This window comes from Macaca fascicularis, chromosome 1 (assembly GCF_037993035.2).
Source record: "Macaca fascicularis isolate 582-1 chromosome 1, T2T-MFA8v1.1".
NCBI lineage: Eukaryota > Metazoa > Chordata > Mammalia > Primates > Cercopithecidae > Macaca > Macaca fascicularis.
In genome coordinates this window covers 864,652-882,387 of record NC_088375.1, presented here as the reverse complement: position 1 = coordinate 882,387, position 17,736 = coordinate 864,652, and the positions used below count along the sequence as shown (strand labels likewise).

Below are 17,736 nucleotides of genomic sequence, written 5' to 3'. Positions count from 1 at the left end.
ATCAAGCCTACTTCAATTTTCAGACTAGTTTGAAGCATATGGAGATTAGAGAGGATGTTCACATTCTGTTCTTATAGACTGATTTTCATTACTGTAGATGACAGCAGTCAAGCAACTGCAAGTCTATTCAACTGCAAAGGCCAGTGTAAGCACCAGAATAATTGTGATTTATGGCTTAAGTATGTCTTCCAATTTAATTAGATAAAACAACAAAATTAAATGTTAATAACTGAGAATAAAGAAATCAAGCAACCCAAAATAAATAATTTTCCCTTTCTAGAAAGTTTGTCCAGCTTTTTAATGCCTAGGCTTTTCCTTGGGAATTTTTATTTATGGCTCAAACTTTTAGAGTCTCTCTTTTTCTCTTTACACAACCTCAAATCTGGCAGTTTGTTTTTCTCTTCATGCAGTTTCCCAAGTATGCATAAACTCTAATTATATTTCCAACATCTGTGTGACTTCTTCCTTTACCTGGGCTTGGAGTGAGAGGTCATGTTTTGTGTATGCTCTTCTGTTTGAGGCAGACACTGATGTCACATCCTGCCCAGCATATTGATTTGATTAGTCATCTTGGGTTATTTATTTTTCAACTTTTGCTGTTCAAAAGCAAATCATAGTTTGTTGCAATTATTCACATTTAGGAACTTAAACTCAACTGTTACTTCATATAACCGTGGGTAGCATGAATACAATTGTGAAAGAGAGCCTGCCACAGAACAAAATGGAAATTCATTTCTATAGCTGTCTAAGGAACAAACGCTAACAATGACAAGTTGGGAACATGACAGGTGCACAGTAGCATTGGAGTTGGATGCCAAATGGGATCATAGGCATTCTCTGCTTCTTATCGTGCTTTAGAAATAAAAAGTGATCAGAAAAAACATAAAAAAACCATCGTTATGATGCATTCATTTCCTCAAAAAGTGTTCACTGAGTTTATGTTTTATGACAGTGCTGCTAGCTACTGATGTGCTTTGGTGATGAAAACACAAAAGATTTTAGAATATGAAATTAAAATTGAGTTGATTATACAAACAATAGACCAACAAACTCAAACATACAGTGTGATGTTATGTAGTGATTACTATTCTATAGAAAAATAAAAGAGCAGAGAGATCATTGGATTAAACAAAGGAATTCAAAAAGTACTCCAAATGACTTTTCTAACTTCCAGGGTATGCATGATAAAGATTGATTTTGTAACTAATGTGGCTTCATTCTATCAGTAAGAACTGTCCTAGTAATTTAGTTCCAAGCAAATATTTGATTCATTTTATCAGATTAATGTGTTGAGAGTCTTTGATGCAGTAGTCACTGAGTGAGGCAGTAGAGATAGAATGATTCACCAGGTGCTGTCCCATCCCCAAGAAGGCGACCAACTGTTCTGATGTGCCCAGGCCTTAGGGGATGCCCAACACACCCTGGAAATTGGAAAAGCCTTTTGGTGTACTTTCTGAATTCCTTTGTTTAATCCAGGTTTAAATTCAGGGGAAGAAAGCTGTCAGCAGGATCCCATGAGGTGTGTCCAATAACAAACCCTGAACAGGCTGACTTGGGTCTAAGTTTATGTGTTCCATCCTGGAGTTGTTTTGAAGGGAGACATTTTGATTCTTTCTTGCATAGACCACAGCCTCCGAGTATGATAAAGATTGTTTTATGGCACTTACTACAATAACGATTTTGTTTCCAAAAATGGAAAAGTGGCATATTGTTGGGCAATGGAAGAGAATAGCTACTTTTAGGATCCTGTGAATCTGGGACTTGAAGCTTTTAGGTCATGGGATATTGGAGTTTGAGTTTAGGATCTATTTCCATTGATGTCCAGCAGCTTTCCTTGTTAGACATGGGACCTTATTTAATGCACCAGAATTACATGAAGCATCACTCTATCGGTTACATTATAGCTGGGAAAATATTGTTCCTGTGGCTGACAGGTGAATCTAAGATTAGTGACTGCCTTGGCCATTCTTGTTGACTTAAAGAATGACACTGAGGCAAAACTAATACAGAAAGTTTATTTCGGCCAAGATTGAGGGCTTCAGCCCAGAAATACTTCCTTGGGAAGTACCCTGGAGAACAAGAAGAGACCCAAGTTTTTAAGGTAAAGAAAGAGAGGAATCAGGAGAGGAGACAAATTCTAAAGTTGTTTGTCAGTAAGTCTCATTGGTTTCAGAAACAACGTTGATCAGTGATTGGTTATGCATTATTTAACTATAGGATATGTGGTATAGGCATTGATAGGTTAATTCATGGTTGGTTGCCACAAGTCAGTCTAGAGTCCCCATAGCACGTGGATTCAAGAGATGATTACCTAGCTCAAGAAAGAGTGAGATGTGACTGTGGCCACATTTCAATGTCTCTCTGGGCCTGATAATTTAAAGGCTACTTATTCCTCAGGTAAAAAGTTTCTTTTCTTTCTCATTCTAAAAGATAGGTTGCTGAAATTTATGGAGCTACCCAGGAACTAATAATCTAAGTGTAGCAAGTGTAGGGTCCTGAATTTATTTTGCAAATGTTATGAGTAGTGAACACTTCTTAAAACTCTTATAGACAATCAGCAGGAGACCAATAGTAAACTGTCATAGACTCAGCTACCTCAATCTCAACAATGTATAGGACAACTGTAAACAGAATTCAGAGAGTTCTATGTGTTCAGCACATAGTAGGTCCTTAGTAACTGTCACTGTCCTTTGCCCATTCCTGTGTTAACCATGGAGAGGCCTCAGGCCCGGAGAAGTTTACTTTATTAATGTCACATTGTTTGAGAGCTGCACATAGTGCAACTCTAACAAATTCATGTTACCTTCTTTTACATTTTTAGTTGACTCTTCTTTTTCAATTTGTGATGGAACCGTCTATTCCCTATGCAGCAGAGAGTTTCCTAATGATAGGAAAGCAACATTTCCAAAGTAGCTTTCTAGGATAAAGCCAACCCAAATCAACTCAATTCAATTATATTACTATGACTCACCTTGTCTGAAGTTCTTCAATTTGTATATTGGGAGAAAAAGCAGTTTTATGGCCGGGCATGGTGGCTCACATCTGTAAGCCCAGCACTTTGGGAGGCCAAGGTGAGCGGATCATGAGGTCAGGAGTTCAGGACCAGCCTGGCCAATATGGTGACACCCCATCTCTACTAAAAACACAAAAATTAGTCAGGCGTGGTGGCACGTGCCTGTAATCCCAGCTACTTGTGAGACTGAGGCAGAACACAATTGAACCTGGGGGGTGGAGGCTGCAGTGAGTAGAGACTGTGACCCTGCACTCCAGCCTGGGTGACACAGCAAGGCTCCATCTCAAAAAAAAAAAAAAAAAAAAAAAAAGCAGCAGCTTTACAGTGACATCATTATTTAAAGCATGTAGGCATGAAACTATATGCTGATAGTATATCAGGCTATCAATAAGATTATGTCACTGATCAATAGGCCCTGCATTAAACCAAAACTCTTTCTGAAGTGAGAATTTCTTATCTGCTGAAATTCATGAGAAAGAAATACTAGGTAACATTTTATAATATTCATTCCTTACAGCTCCCACGGCTAGTCATTGTCTTTACAGTGAAATCAGAAAACTTCACCAGCTCTTGTGAAATATTATCCTGTTTGCATATGTAGTGCTTAGATAAAACCTCTTCCTTTCCTCTTACCTTGTTTAAGTGAAAACAGAATCAGGCAATTTACACTTAATTCCCTCAGATTCTACCGTTGGAAGACAGAAGGATGAATGGCTATATTTTATATGCAGAACCTTAAGTCACTAACCCTTAGATATTCCTCATTCTCCTCTAATTGATCTCCAGAGTCCAAGTTCCATGGGGGCTAAAACCTTGGTCACTTCACTTTACTTTGGCTGATTTGAGGATCATCTCAAATTCTGAACTTAAAGCAAATCAACGAACCCAATCAACTTTGCTGCATTCAGCTGCTACCCAGAATCAGACTAAAGAGGGGTGTATTTATGCAGCCAACAGACACATGAAACAATGCTCATCATCACTAGCCATCAGAGAAATGCAATTCAAAACCATCTCACACTAGTTAGAATGGCAATCATTAAAAAGTCAGGAAACAACAGGTGCTGGAGAGGATGTGGAGAAATAGGAACACTTTTACACTGTTGGTGGGACTGTAAACTAGTTCAACCATTGTGGAAGATAGTGTGGCGATTCCTCAAGGATCTAGAACTAGAAATACCATTTGACCCAGCCATCCCATTACTGGGTATATACCCAAAGGATTATACATCATGCTGCTATAAAGACACATGCACACGTATGTTTACTGTGGCATTATTCACAATAGCAAAGACTTGGAACCAACCCAAATGTCCATCAGTGACAGACTGGATTAAGAAAATGTGGCACATATACACCATGGAATACTATGCAGCCATCAAAAAGGATGAGTTCATGTCCTTTGTAGGGACATGGATGCAACTGGAAACCATCATTCTCAGCAAACTATCACAAGAACAGAAAACCAAACACCACATGTTCTCACTCATGGGTGGGAACTGAACAATGAGAACATTTGGACACAGGAAGGAGAACATCACACACTGGGGCCTGTCGTGGGGTGGGGGGAGGGGGGAGGAATAGCATTAGGAGATATACCTAATGTAAATGACGAGTTAATGGGTGCAGCACACCAACATGGCACATGTATATATATGTAACAAACCTGCGCGTTGTGCACATGTACCCTAGAACATAAAGTATAATACAAAAAAAGAGGGATATATTTAATATTCCAGTATGTGATTTCAAAGCTATAGAATATGTTAAATTTTGTTTATGGAAATTCTCTCATTATATAAGTTAGAGAACTCAGGATTTAAAAAGTACAGGAACCACTTACAAGTACTCGACTCAGTAATAGCAGAACTAGTCCCAGGGGCAGTTTCTTGTCTACTGTCTAGTGAGTTTCCAGGGTGAATGACTGATTATTGTGATTAATTAAATTATGCTATGATAAAACACTCTCTTCTACTTGTTAGATGGGGATAGATAACTGATACCTGAAAATATTTATCCATTCAGCTATTCTACTAAAGTGAAAGTTGACTCTTAGAGATACTGTGACAAAATGAGCATTTAGAGTCGGAGAGAATAGTCTAGTCTGACAGGTATGCGACTAATTAGGAAGCTAAGTTGGGAAACCTACGTAAGATTTCAGCCTGTTACCAAATCTTTACAAGTGGACTAATTTGAGGGACATTCTATAATTAAATAGAATGATGTATGCCAAGTGTTTACATAGTGTCTGTTGCAGAGGAAAGGCTCAATAAACTTTTGAATATCTTATCCACTTTAATCCATACATTGGTTAACTAGAAAAGTGCATATTTTGGGTGTTCTATTGTTCTCTTTTTTTAATCTTTGAAGACACTAATTGTGCTATATTTTATGTCAGAAATTAGAAATCATCAGTACTTTGGGAGGCCGAGGTGGGCTGATCACGAGGTTAGGAGAATGAGACCATCCTGGCTAACACGGTGAAACCCCGTCTCTACTAAAAACACAAACAATTAGCTGGGCATGGTGGCAGGCACCTGTGGTCACAGCTACTCGGGAGGCTGAGGCAGGAGAATTGCTTGAACCTGGGAGGTGGAGCTTGCAATGAGCCGAGATGGCGCCACTGCATTCCAGCCTGGGCGACAGAGCGAGACTCCATCTCAAAAAAAAAAAAAAAATAAGAAATCAGTACTATAAAATTAATGTGCACATTCTTTTTTTTCCTTTAATTTTTAGAATTATTGTGGTTATCTAATGGTTGCATATATTCATGAGGTACATGTGATGTTTCAATATAGGCATACAATGTGTAATCAGCAAATCAGGGTATGTGGGGTATCTATTATCTCAAGCATTTATTACCTTTTTCTGTTAGAAACATTCCAATTCCACTCTTAGTTATGTTGAAATATACAATAAATTATTGTTAACTATAGTCATTCTATTGTGCTACTACATTCTAAATCTTATTCATCCTAACTGTATTTTTGAACCCATTAACCATCTTCAGCTTATTCCCCACTCTACTCTACTGAGCCTCTGGTAATAGTCATTCTAGTATATTTATTATTTTTAAATTTTCAATTTTAGCTCCCACATATGAGTAAGAATGCTCAAAGTTTGTCTTTCTGTGCCTGGCTTATTTCATGTAATATAATGGATAAAAAAAATTTAGTAGATACACAGAATAGAACACTATTCAACCATAAAAACAAAAGAATGAAATAGTTTCGTTTGCAACAACATGAAGGGAACTGGAACTAAAGTAATGCCGGATTCTTGAATTATCTTGGCACCCTTTGTCCTAGGAGAAGATGATGAGATGAGACTCAATAAATACTAGATGCAAATAGAACGAAGTATAAAACTGGACGAAGCTATTCGAGTACTTTAAATAAGAAGAGTGGATCAGTTATGATCACATCTAGATTTTTTATTGCTCTTGTTAGTCTTTGATTGGTAACTTCTATATTTTTCCCTGCTGCAATGTGGTGCTGTTTGCATTTACCTGGCAAAACTCAAACCCAGGCAAACCCTATTCTCAGCCTGTTACCATCCCTGTAAGATCCACACACAGCAGTGAATCGTGACTAGAGGAAAGCTCAATATATGATGATGCATCTCACCTCAAATTTATGACAACACATCTCAGATTTATGAACACCAATCTCACGGCCCTTTTGCCACGTCACAGTATGTTCTTGTTCTCTGCAGACTTTCTCTAAAAACTAGTGATCCATGACTCCTCCTGCTTTCCCCAAACCTCACCCCACTTCCACATCCCTTAGACTCCTCTGGGAAAAATAAACAAACCTGTTAATAAAACAGTCAATCAGATTTCAAATTTTTCTTCCATGAACTGTATCAGCCTCCCTCATTCTGTTCCATATACTCAGCCTTGTTTCCTATGACAGTGTATGAAGTGACCATGCTCCTGTCTAAACCCACCCTCTACTTTTGCACAAGGCTCAGCCCCTCTCAGTGTCTCCTCTTTACATTTCCATTTCCATCTTCATCTGCACAGAAACATAAATTCTTTAGAGGAAAAGTATGGCTGTCAAAGATTCAATCATACTCTTCAAACTATAGAAAAATTGGAGGCTCTGACCAAAGATTGAGCATCTTTTTCTTTCTGCAAAGATGGTAGTTGCTCATTATCAAGTTGGAGTGGTGATGGGTATTATAGATAAGAGGTTTCAGTAGGTGCGGTCAATTTAAAAAAAAAATATCCAGGATGTAATGAATTACTCTGTGATGGTGTCTCCATGAAGCCTGAGAGCTTAGAATGGGTTGAGAGATTCTCTGCAATTTCTTAGTGACAATAAAGTTTTGGTTTAACCAGTGTAACCCTTCCAAGAAGACTATGAGGCAGGTATAATTTGTGAAAGTCTGTTTTATAGAACAGAATGTGGTGTACCTTGTGAATATGTATTCTAATGTTGTTGAATGGAGTAGTCCATAGATGTGAAATAGATCCAGTTGGTTGATGGTGCTGTTTAGTTCAGTTATATTCTTACTGTTTTCCTGCCTGCTGGATCTATCAATTACTAAAAGAGTATTTGACTTTAATTGCAGATGTATGTATTTCTCTTTTGTTATCCTATATATTTTTGTCTCATGTATTTTGACACTCTATTGTTAGGTGCATACACATTAAGTATTATTATGTATTATGTAGGAAGTCTTAGCCAGAGCAATTAGGCAAGAGAGAAAAACAAAAAGCATTTAAACAGAAAGGAAGGAAGCCAACATATCTCTCTTCATAGATGATATCATTCTGTATCTGCAAAACCCCACAGTCTCTGTCCAAAAGCTCCCTGATTTGATAAATAACTTCAGCAAAGTTTCAACATACAAAATCAACATACAAAAGTCAGTGGTATTTCTATACACCAATAGGAGCCAAGGTAAGAGCCAAATCAGGAACTCAATCCTATTCACAATGGCCATGAAAAGAGTACAGCTAACCAAGGTGGTGAAAGATCTCTACAATGAGAAATATAAACCACAGATCAAAGAAATTGGAGAGACACCAACAAATAGAAAAACTTTCCATGTTCATGGATAGGAAAAATCAATATTCTTACAATGGCCATACTGCCCAAAGCAATTTACAGATTCAATGCTATTCCTAGGTCAAACTACCAATGACATTCCTCACAGGATTAGAGAAAACAATTTTAAAATTCATATGGAAACAAAAAAGAACGCATATAACCAAGGCAATCCTAAGCCAAAAGAACAAAGCTGGAGGCATCGCATTACCTGACTTCAAACTATACTACAAGGCTACAATAATCAAAACAGCATGTTACTGGTACAACAACAGACACATAGACCAATGGAACTGAACGGAGAGCCCAGAAATAATGCCGTACACCCAGAGCCATCTGATTTTCGACAAAGCCAACAAAAATAATCAATGGAGAAATGACTTCCTGTTCAATAAATGGTGCTGGGATAACTAGCTAGTCAAATGCAGAATATTGTAACTGGAACCCTTCTTTATATCACATACAAAAATCAACTTCAGATGAATTAAAGACTTCTACATAAAACCTAAAACTATAAGTACTCTGAAAAATAACTTAGGAAATGCCATTCTGGACATAGGACCTGGCAAAGATTTTACAATGAAGATGCTAAAATTGATTGTGACAAAAACATAAACAAGTGGAACCTAATCAAATTAAAGAGTTCTTGCATAGCAAAAGAAATTATCAAAAGAATAAACTGACAAACTGCGGAATGGGATAAAATATTTGCGAATATTCATGCAACAAAAGTTTACTATCCAGAATCTATAAAGAAATTTAAACAAATTAAGCAGAAAACAAACAACTCCATTAAAAAGTGGGCAAAGAACATCAGTAGACTCTTCAAAAGATGACATCCATGTTGCCAATAAACATGAAAAAGTACTCAGCATTACTAATCATTAGAGAAACACACATCAAAACCACAATGAGATACCATCTCATACCAGTCAGAATGGCTATTACTAAAAAAATCTAAAACTAACAGATGATTGTGAGGTTGCAGAGAAAAGGGAATGCTTATATACTATTGGTGGGAATGTAAATAAGTTCAACTATTGTGGAAAGCAGTTTCGTGATTTCTCAAAGAACTTAAAACAGAACTACCGATGTGGTGCTGAGAAGAATGTATATTCTGTTGATTTGGGGTGGAGAGTTCTATAGATGTCTATTAGGTCTGCTTGCTGCAGAGATGAGTTCAATTCCTGGATATCCTTCTTAACTTTCTGTCTCGTTGATCTGTCTAATGTTGACAGTGGAGTGTTGAAGTCTCCCATTATTATTGTATGGGAGTCTAAGTCTCTTTGTAAGTCTCTAAGGACTTGCTTTATGAATCTGGGTGCTCCTGTATTGGGTGCATATATATTTAGGATAGTTAGCTCTTCCTGTTGAATTGATCCCTTTACCATTATGTAATGGCCTTCTTTGTCTCTTTTGATCTTTGATGGTTTAAAGTCTGTTTTATCAGAGACTAGTATTGCAACCCCCACTTTTTTTTGTTCTCCATTTGCTTGGTAAATCTTCCTCCATCTCTTTATTTTGAGCCTATGTATGTCTCTGCGTGTGAGATGGGTCTCCGGAATAGAGCAGACTGATGGGTCTTGACTCTTTATCCAGTTTGCCAGTCTGTGTCTTTTAATTGGAGCATTTAGTCCATTTACATTTAAGGTTAAGATTGTTATGTGTGAACTTGATCCAGCCATTATGATATTAACTGGTTATTTTGCTCGTTAGTTGATGCAGTTTCTTCCTAGCCTCAATGGTCTTTACATTTTGGCATGTTTTTGCAATGGCTGGTACCGGTTGTTCCTTTCCATGTTGAGTGCTTCCTTCAGGGTCTCTTGTAAGGCAGGCCTAGTGGTGACAAAATCTCTAAGCATTTGCTTATCTGTAAAGGATTTTATTTCTCCTTCACTTATGAAACTTAGTTTGGCTGGATATGAAATTCTGGGTTTAAAATTCTTTTCTTTAAGAATGTTGAATATTGGCCCCCACTCTCTTCTGGCTTGGAGAGTTTCTGCCGAGAGATCTGCTGTTAGTCTGATGGGCTTCCCTTTGTGGGTAACCCGACCTTTCTCTCTGGCTGCCCTTAAGATTTTTTCCTTCATTTCAACTTTGGTGAATCTGGCAATTATGTGTCTTGGAGTTGCTCTTCTCGAGGAGTATCTTTGTGGCGTTCTCTGTATTTCCTGGATTTGAATGTTGGCCTGCCCTACTGGGTTGGGGAAGTTCTCCTGGATGATATCCTGAAGAATGTTTTCCAACTTGGTTCCATTTTCCCCCTCACTTTCAGGCACCCCAATCAGACGTAGATTTGGTCTTTTTACATAATCCCATACTTCTTGCAGGCTTTGTTCATTTCTTTTTCTTCTTTTTTCTTTTGGTTTCTCTTCTCGCTTCATTTCATTCATTTGATCCTCAATCGCAGATACTCTTTCTTCTAGTTGATCGAGTCGGTTACTGAAGCTTGCGCATTTGTCACGTATTTCTCGTGTCATGGTTTTCATCTCTTTCATTTCGTTTAGGACCTTCTCTGCATTAATTACTCTAGCCATCAATTCTTCCACTTTTTTTTCAAGATTTTTAGTTTCTTTGCGCTGGGTACATAATTCCTCCTTTAGCTCTGAGAAATTTGATGGACTGAAGCCTTCTTCTCTCATCTCGTCAAAGTCATTCTCCGTCCAGCTTTGATCCGTTGCTGGCGATGAGCTGCGCTCCTTTGCCGGGGGAGATGCGCTCTTATTTTTTGAATTTCCAGCTTTTCTGCCCTGCTTTTTCCCCATCTTTGTGGTTTTATCTGCCTCTGGTCTTTGATGATGGTGATGTACTGATGGGGTTTTGGTGTAGGTGTCCTTCCTGTTTGATAGTTTTCCTTCTAACAGTCAGGACCCTCAGCTGTAGGTCTGTTGGAGATTGCTTGAGGTCCACTCCAGACCCTGTTTGCCTGGGTATCAGCAGCAGAGGCTGCAGAAGATAGAATATTTCTGAACAGCGAGTGTACCTGTCTGATTCTTGCTTTGGAAGCTTCCTCTCAGGGGTGTACTCCACCCTGTGAGGTGTGGGGTGTCAGACTGCCCCTAGTGGGGGATGTCTCCCAGTTAGGCTACTCAGGGGTCAGGGACCCACTTGAGCAGGGAGTCTGTCCCTTCTCAGATCTCAACCTCCGTGTTGGGAGATCCACTGCTCTCTTCAAAGCTGTCAGACAGAGTCGTTTGCGTCTGCAGAGGTTTCGGCTGTGTTTGTTATTGCCCTGTCCCCACAGGTGGAGTCTACAGACACAGGCAGGTTTCCTTGAGCTGCTGTGAGCTCCACCCAGTTCGAGCTTCTCAGCAGCTTTGTAAAGCACTCCTCAGCAAATGTACAAGAACAGAAATTATAACAAACTGTCTCTCAGACCACAGTGCAATCAAACTAGAACTCAGGACTAAGAAACTCAATCAAAACCGCTCAACTACATGGAAACTGAACAACCTGCTCCTGAATGACTACTGGGTACATAACGAAATGAAGGCAGAAATAAAGATGTTCTTTGAAACCAATGAGAACAAAGATACAACATACCAGAATCTCTGGGACACATTTAAAGCAGTGTGTAGAGAGAAATTTATAGCACTAAATGCCCACAAGAGAAAGCAGGAAAGATCTAAAATTGACACTCTAACATCGCAATTAAAAGAACTAGAGAAGCAAGAGCAAACACATTCGAAAGCTAGCAGAAGGCTAGAAATAACTAAGATCAGAGCAGAACTGAAGGAGATAGAGACACAAAAAACTCTCCAAAAAATCAATGAATCCAGGAGTTGGTTTTTTGAAAAGATCAACAAAATTGACAGACCACTAGCAAGACTAATAAAGAAGAAAAGAGAGAAGAATCAAATCGACGCAATTAAAAATGATAAAGGGGATATCACCACCGACCCCACAGAAATACAAACTACCATCAGAGAATACTATAAACACCTCTACGCAAATAAACTGGAAAATCTAGAAGAAATGGATAATTTCCTGGACACTTACACTCTTCCAAGACTAAACCAGAAAGAAGTTGAATCCCTGAATAGACCAATAGCAGGCTCTGAAATTGAGGCAATAATTAATAGCCTACCAACCAAAAAAAGTCCAGGACCAGATGGATTCACAGCTGAATTCTACCAGAGTTACAAGGAGGAGTTGGTACCATTCCTTCTGAAACTATTCCAATCAATAGAAAAAGAGGGAATCCTCCCTAACTCATTTTAGGAGGCCAACATCATCCTGATACCAAAGCCTGGCAGAGACACAACAAAAAAAGAGAATTTTAGACCAATATCCCTGATGAACATCGATGCAAAAATCCTCAATAAAATACTGGCAAACCGGATTCAGCAACACATCAAAAAGCTTATCCACCATGATCAAGTGGGCTTCATCCCTGGGATGCAAGGCTGGTTCAACATTTGCAAATCAATAAACATAATCCAGCATATAAACAGAACCAAAGACAAGAACCACATGATTATCTCAATAGATGCAGAAAAGGCTTTTGACAAAATTCAACAGCCCTTCATGCTAAAAACGCTCAATAAATTCGGTATTGATGGAACATACCTCAAAATAATAAGAGCTATTTATGACAATCCCACAGCCAATATCATACTGAATGGGCAAAAACTGGAAAAATTCCCTTTGAAAACTGGCACAAGACAGGGATGCCCTCTCTCACCACTCCTATTCAACATAGTGTTGGAAGTTCTGGCTAGGGCAATTAGGCAAGAGAAAGAAATCAAGGGTATTCAGTTAGGAAAAGAAGAAGTCAAACTGTCCCTGTTTGCAGATGACATGATTGTATATTTAGAAAACCCCATTGTCTCAGCCCAAAATCTCCTTAAGCTGATAAGCAACTTCAGCAAAGTCTCAGGATACAAAATTAATGTGCAAAAATCACAAGCATTCTTATACATAGTAACAGACAAACAGAGAGCCAAATCAGGAATGAACTTCCATTCACAATTGCTTCAAAGAGAATCAAATACCTAGGAATCCAACTTACAAGGGATGTAAAGGACCTCTTCAAGGAGAACTACAAACCACTGCTCAGTGAAATCAAAGAGGACACAAACAAATGGAAGAACATACCATGCTCATGGATAGGAAGAATCAATATTGTGAAAATGGCCATACTGCCCAAGGTAGTTTATAGATTCAATGCCATCCCCATCAAGCTACCAATGAGTTTCTTCACAGAATTGGAAGAAACTGCTTTAAAGTTCAAATGGAACCAAAAAAGAGCCCGCATCTCCAAGACAATCCTAAGTCAAAAGAACAAAGCTGGAGGCATCACGCTACCTGACTTCAAACTATACTACAAGGCTACAGTAACCAAAACAGCATGGTACTGGTACCAAAACAGAGATATAGACCAATGGAACAGAACAGAGTCCTCAGAAATAATACCACACATCTACAGCCATCTGATCTTTGACAAACCTGAGAGAAACAAGAAATGGGGAAAGGATTCCCTATTTAATAAATGGTGCTGGGAAAATTGGCTAGCCATAAGTAGAAAGCTGAAACTGGATCCTTTCCTTACTCCTTATACGAAAATTAATTCAAGATGGATTAGAGACTTAAATGTTAGACCTAATACCATAAAAATCCTAGAGGAAAACCTAGGTAGTACCATTCAGGACATAGGCATGGGCAAAGACTTCATGTCTAAAACACCAAAAGCAACGGCAGGAAAAGCCAAAATTGACAAATGGGATCTCATTAAACTAAAGAGCTTCTGCACAGCAAAAGAAACTACCATCAGAGTGAACAGGCAACCTACAGAATGGGAGAAAATTTTTGCAATCTACTCATCTGACAAAGGGCTAATATCCAGAACCTACAAAGAACTCAAACAAATTTACAAGAAAAAAACAAACAACCCCATCAAAAAGTGGGCAAAGGATATGAACAGACATTTCTCAAAAGAAGACATTCATACAGCCAACAGACACATGAAAAAATGCTCATCATCACTAGCCATCAGAGAAATGCAAATCAAAACCACAATGAGATACCATCTCATACCAGTTAGAATGGCGATCATTAAAAAGTCAGGAAACAACAGGTGCTGGAGAGGATGTGGAGAAATAGGAACACTTTTACACTGTTGGTGGGATTGAAAACGAGTTCAACCATTATGGAAAACAGTATGGCGATTCCTCAAGGATCTAGAACTAGATGTACCATATGACCCAGCCATCCCATTACTGGGTATATACCCAAAGGATTATAAATTATGCTGCTATAAAGACACATGCACTCGTATGTTTATTGCAGCACTATTCGCAATAGCAAAGACTTGGAATCAACCCAAATGTCCATCAGTGACAGACTGGATTAAGAAAATGTGGCACATATACACCATGGAATACTATGCAGCCATCAAAAAGGATGAGTTTGTGTCATTTGTAGGGACATGGATGCAGCTGGAAACCATGATTCTTAGCAATCTATCACAAGAACAGAAAACCAAACACCGCATGTTCTCACTCATAGGTGGGAACTGAACAATGAGATCACTTGGACTCAGGAAGGGGAACATCACACACAGGGGCCTGTCATGGGGAAGGGGGAGGGGGGAGGGATTGCATTGGGAGTTATACCTGATGTAAATGACGAGTTGATGGGTGCAGCACACCAACATGGCACAAGTATACATATGTAACAAACCTGCACGTTATGCACATGTACCCTACAACTTAAAGTATAATAATAATAAATAAATTTTAAAAAAAAGAAAAATAATAAAAAAGAAAAAAAACAAAAAACAAATAAACAAACAAAAAAAACAGAACTACCACTCAAGCCACTCATCTCAATATTACTTGTATACCCAAAGGAGTATACATTGTTTTACAATAAAATAACCTGCACATGTATGTTCATTCCAGCACTATTCACAATAGCAAAGACATGGAATCAACCTCCATGCCCATCAATAGTAGACTGGACAAAGAAAATGTAGTACATATACACCATGAAACATTATGCATCCATAAAAAGACTGAAATAATGCATTTGCAGCATCCTGGATGAAGTGGAGGCCATTAGCCTAAGCAAACCAACAAAGGAACTACAATCCAAATACTGCATGTTTTCATTATAAGTGGAATCTAAACATTAAGTACACATGGACACAAAGAAGGGAACAACAGACACCGGGCCTACTTGCGGGTGGAAGGTGAGAGAGAATGAGAAACCGCCTATTGGGTACTATGCTTATTTCCTGCGTGACAAAATAATCTGTATATCAAACATCTGTGACATACAATTTACCTGTATGACAGACTTGCACATGTACACCAAAAACTAGAAATTCAAAGAAAACTAAATGGAAGGGTTCAGGGAGCTTCTGTGTTAGCAAACACACCCTGATAGTGGCACACCCCAATTCCACAGATATGTTACCAAATGAAACTCAAGTCAGCCTGCCTGATAGAGCAAAGTTAAATGCTCACATGTGGACTGCAGCAAGAGAACGGGAGGAATTTATTACAGGGGACCAAGCAAGGAGAAGTGGGCAGCTAATGCTTAAGACCTGAACTCTGTGATGGATGGCTTACAGTTAAGTTTTTAAAGGAAGAAGGGCAAATGTTACAGGCAAAGTCATAAATCAATATATGGAGGTTATACATGAGTTTAACCTGAAAAAATGGGACATCTCAAAGTGGGGGACCCACACATCATAGGGAGATTAAAAAATTTTCCAATTTGTGATTCGTTAAGGAGGTAAAGCTTTGTCTAAAAAATTGGAGTCAGCAGAAAAGAATGTTTGCTCTCATTCGTGGGTGTGACTTCCTCCAGGACCTTCAGGAAGAAATTCAGAAGAAAAGATGGTGGTCTGAGTTCTGTCCTCAGTTCCTTCTTATCTGAGGTCTATGTGCCAGTAGATCTATCTAGTGGGATTCCAAAGGTCTGAAAAACAACTCATGGACATATTTTATGATGTTATCTCTAGTTTTGATAAAGGAACTAAGCATCCTGTGATTTTAACTTCCTCGGCAATTATACTAGACTGTTATTATCTTCTTACTTATCAAGTTGCTCATTTATTTCTCAGGACTAGCTAGGTGCCTGGAATTTCCCTGAAGGAACTTAAGCTTTCCTTTATCTCTGTACTTGGAGGAACTTGCAGGTCACTAAGAGGGCTCCCTGCTCCATCTCAAGCCCCATGACCCAACTTCTGGAGAGGTGGGGGCTGGAGATTGAGTCAATTACCAACAGCCACATTAATGTCTATATAATGAAACAACCACAAAACCCATAATGACAGGGTTCAGGGAGCTTCTGAGTTCGCAAACACATTTACTTGCCCAGTGGGTGGCACAGGAGCTCCTGTGCTTGGGACCCTTCCAGAGCTTCCCAGATGTACCTCTTCATTTGAGTCTTCATTTGCGTTCTTTATAATAAACTATAATAGTGAGTGTAGCATTTTCCTCATTTCCATGCTTCGTTCTAGCCAGTTGTATAACCTGAAGCAGAGTGGTTGTGGGATCCTCCAAGTTTGTATCCAAATCAGGTGGAAGTAACCTGGATACCCGCTACTTGAGACTGGCATCTGAAGGGAAGGAGTCTTGTGGGATTGACTCCTGCAGCATCTGGAGTCTGATGCTCCAGACTCCAGTCAGTGTCAGGATTAACTTGAATAGTAAGACACCTAGTTGGTGTGAGAGTTGGAGAAGTGGTATTGGAAAAGCCACTGTGAACTTGATTTCAAAAAAAAAAATTCATTATTTTTGTTTTGTTTCCAATTAGTATAAAACTGGTTGATGTCTAACATAGCATGGACAGAAATTATTTACATGTCTGCTTGACATAACAGCTTCACAGATTCTGGACCCTAATTTATGGTAAATGGCGAATCAAACACAGAAGCACTCACCCAGAGCACTAAATAGTCTTTGAGCAGAACTGTTAAACACCGAAAGAACAGGCTACCCTACCCTTACCTTATTTTAGATCACTTTTCATACTATGTAGGCCAGAATCAACATTACTCTGCCTTACAGGGACTGTTTTTTATTTCAGAACAATTACAATAATGATATCAATGAACATGGATAGAGAATATACTGTGGGCCAGATACTCTCCCAGATGGTTTACCAATATTTTATTTATTCCTTCCAATAATGCTACAAAGTAAGCAATTTTTATTGTGCACCTTTTATATGAAAGGAACATGAAGATCATTTTGTCCAAAATCATGAAATAGGTAAGAAATAGAAGTGAGATTAAAAACAAAACACAAAAACATTTAAACTTGTAAAGTTGGGAATTAATTAGTTTACAGGATATCAAAGCATTGCGGCCCAGTTCAAAATAGTCAAAATTCACCTTCAGATTTTTTTAAATAAAAGACAGTATTTCTCAAAGTGTAATTCCTAAGTATTCTGAGTGATTCAGATGTTCCTCAACCTTTAAGAACCACAAATCTATGATTTGAACATTAAAGTTCTTCCACTCTGCTACCTTGTGATAGTTAAATATAAGTATGGTATTTAAAACCATTAACATTATTTACATTGCTATATTAATGTAAAAGTTCATAGAATAAACAATTAAAAGATTAAATAACATGTATGTAAATGCATGTAAAATGCTGAGCATATTCACTAGCATATAGAAATGTTCAATAAATAAAATGTATTATTATTGTC

At 38.4% G+C, this 17,736-nt stretch overlaps 1 protein-coding gene across 2 annotated transcripts in view; it reads left to right on the top strand.

Moving 5' to 3' along the window:
- Nucleotides 1-17,736, top strand: part of LOC102130647 (olfactory receptor 2T33) — a 277,856-nt gene that overhangs the window by 249,367 nt on the left and 10,753 nt on the right. The gene's annotated exons all lie outside the window — the stretch shown is intronic.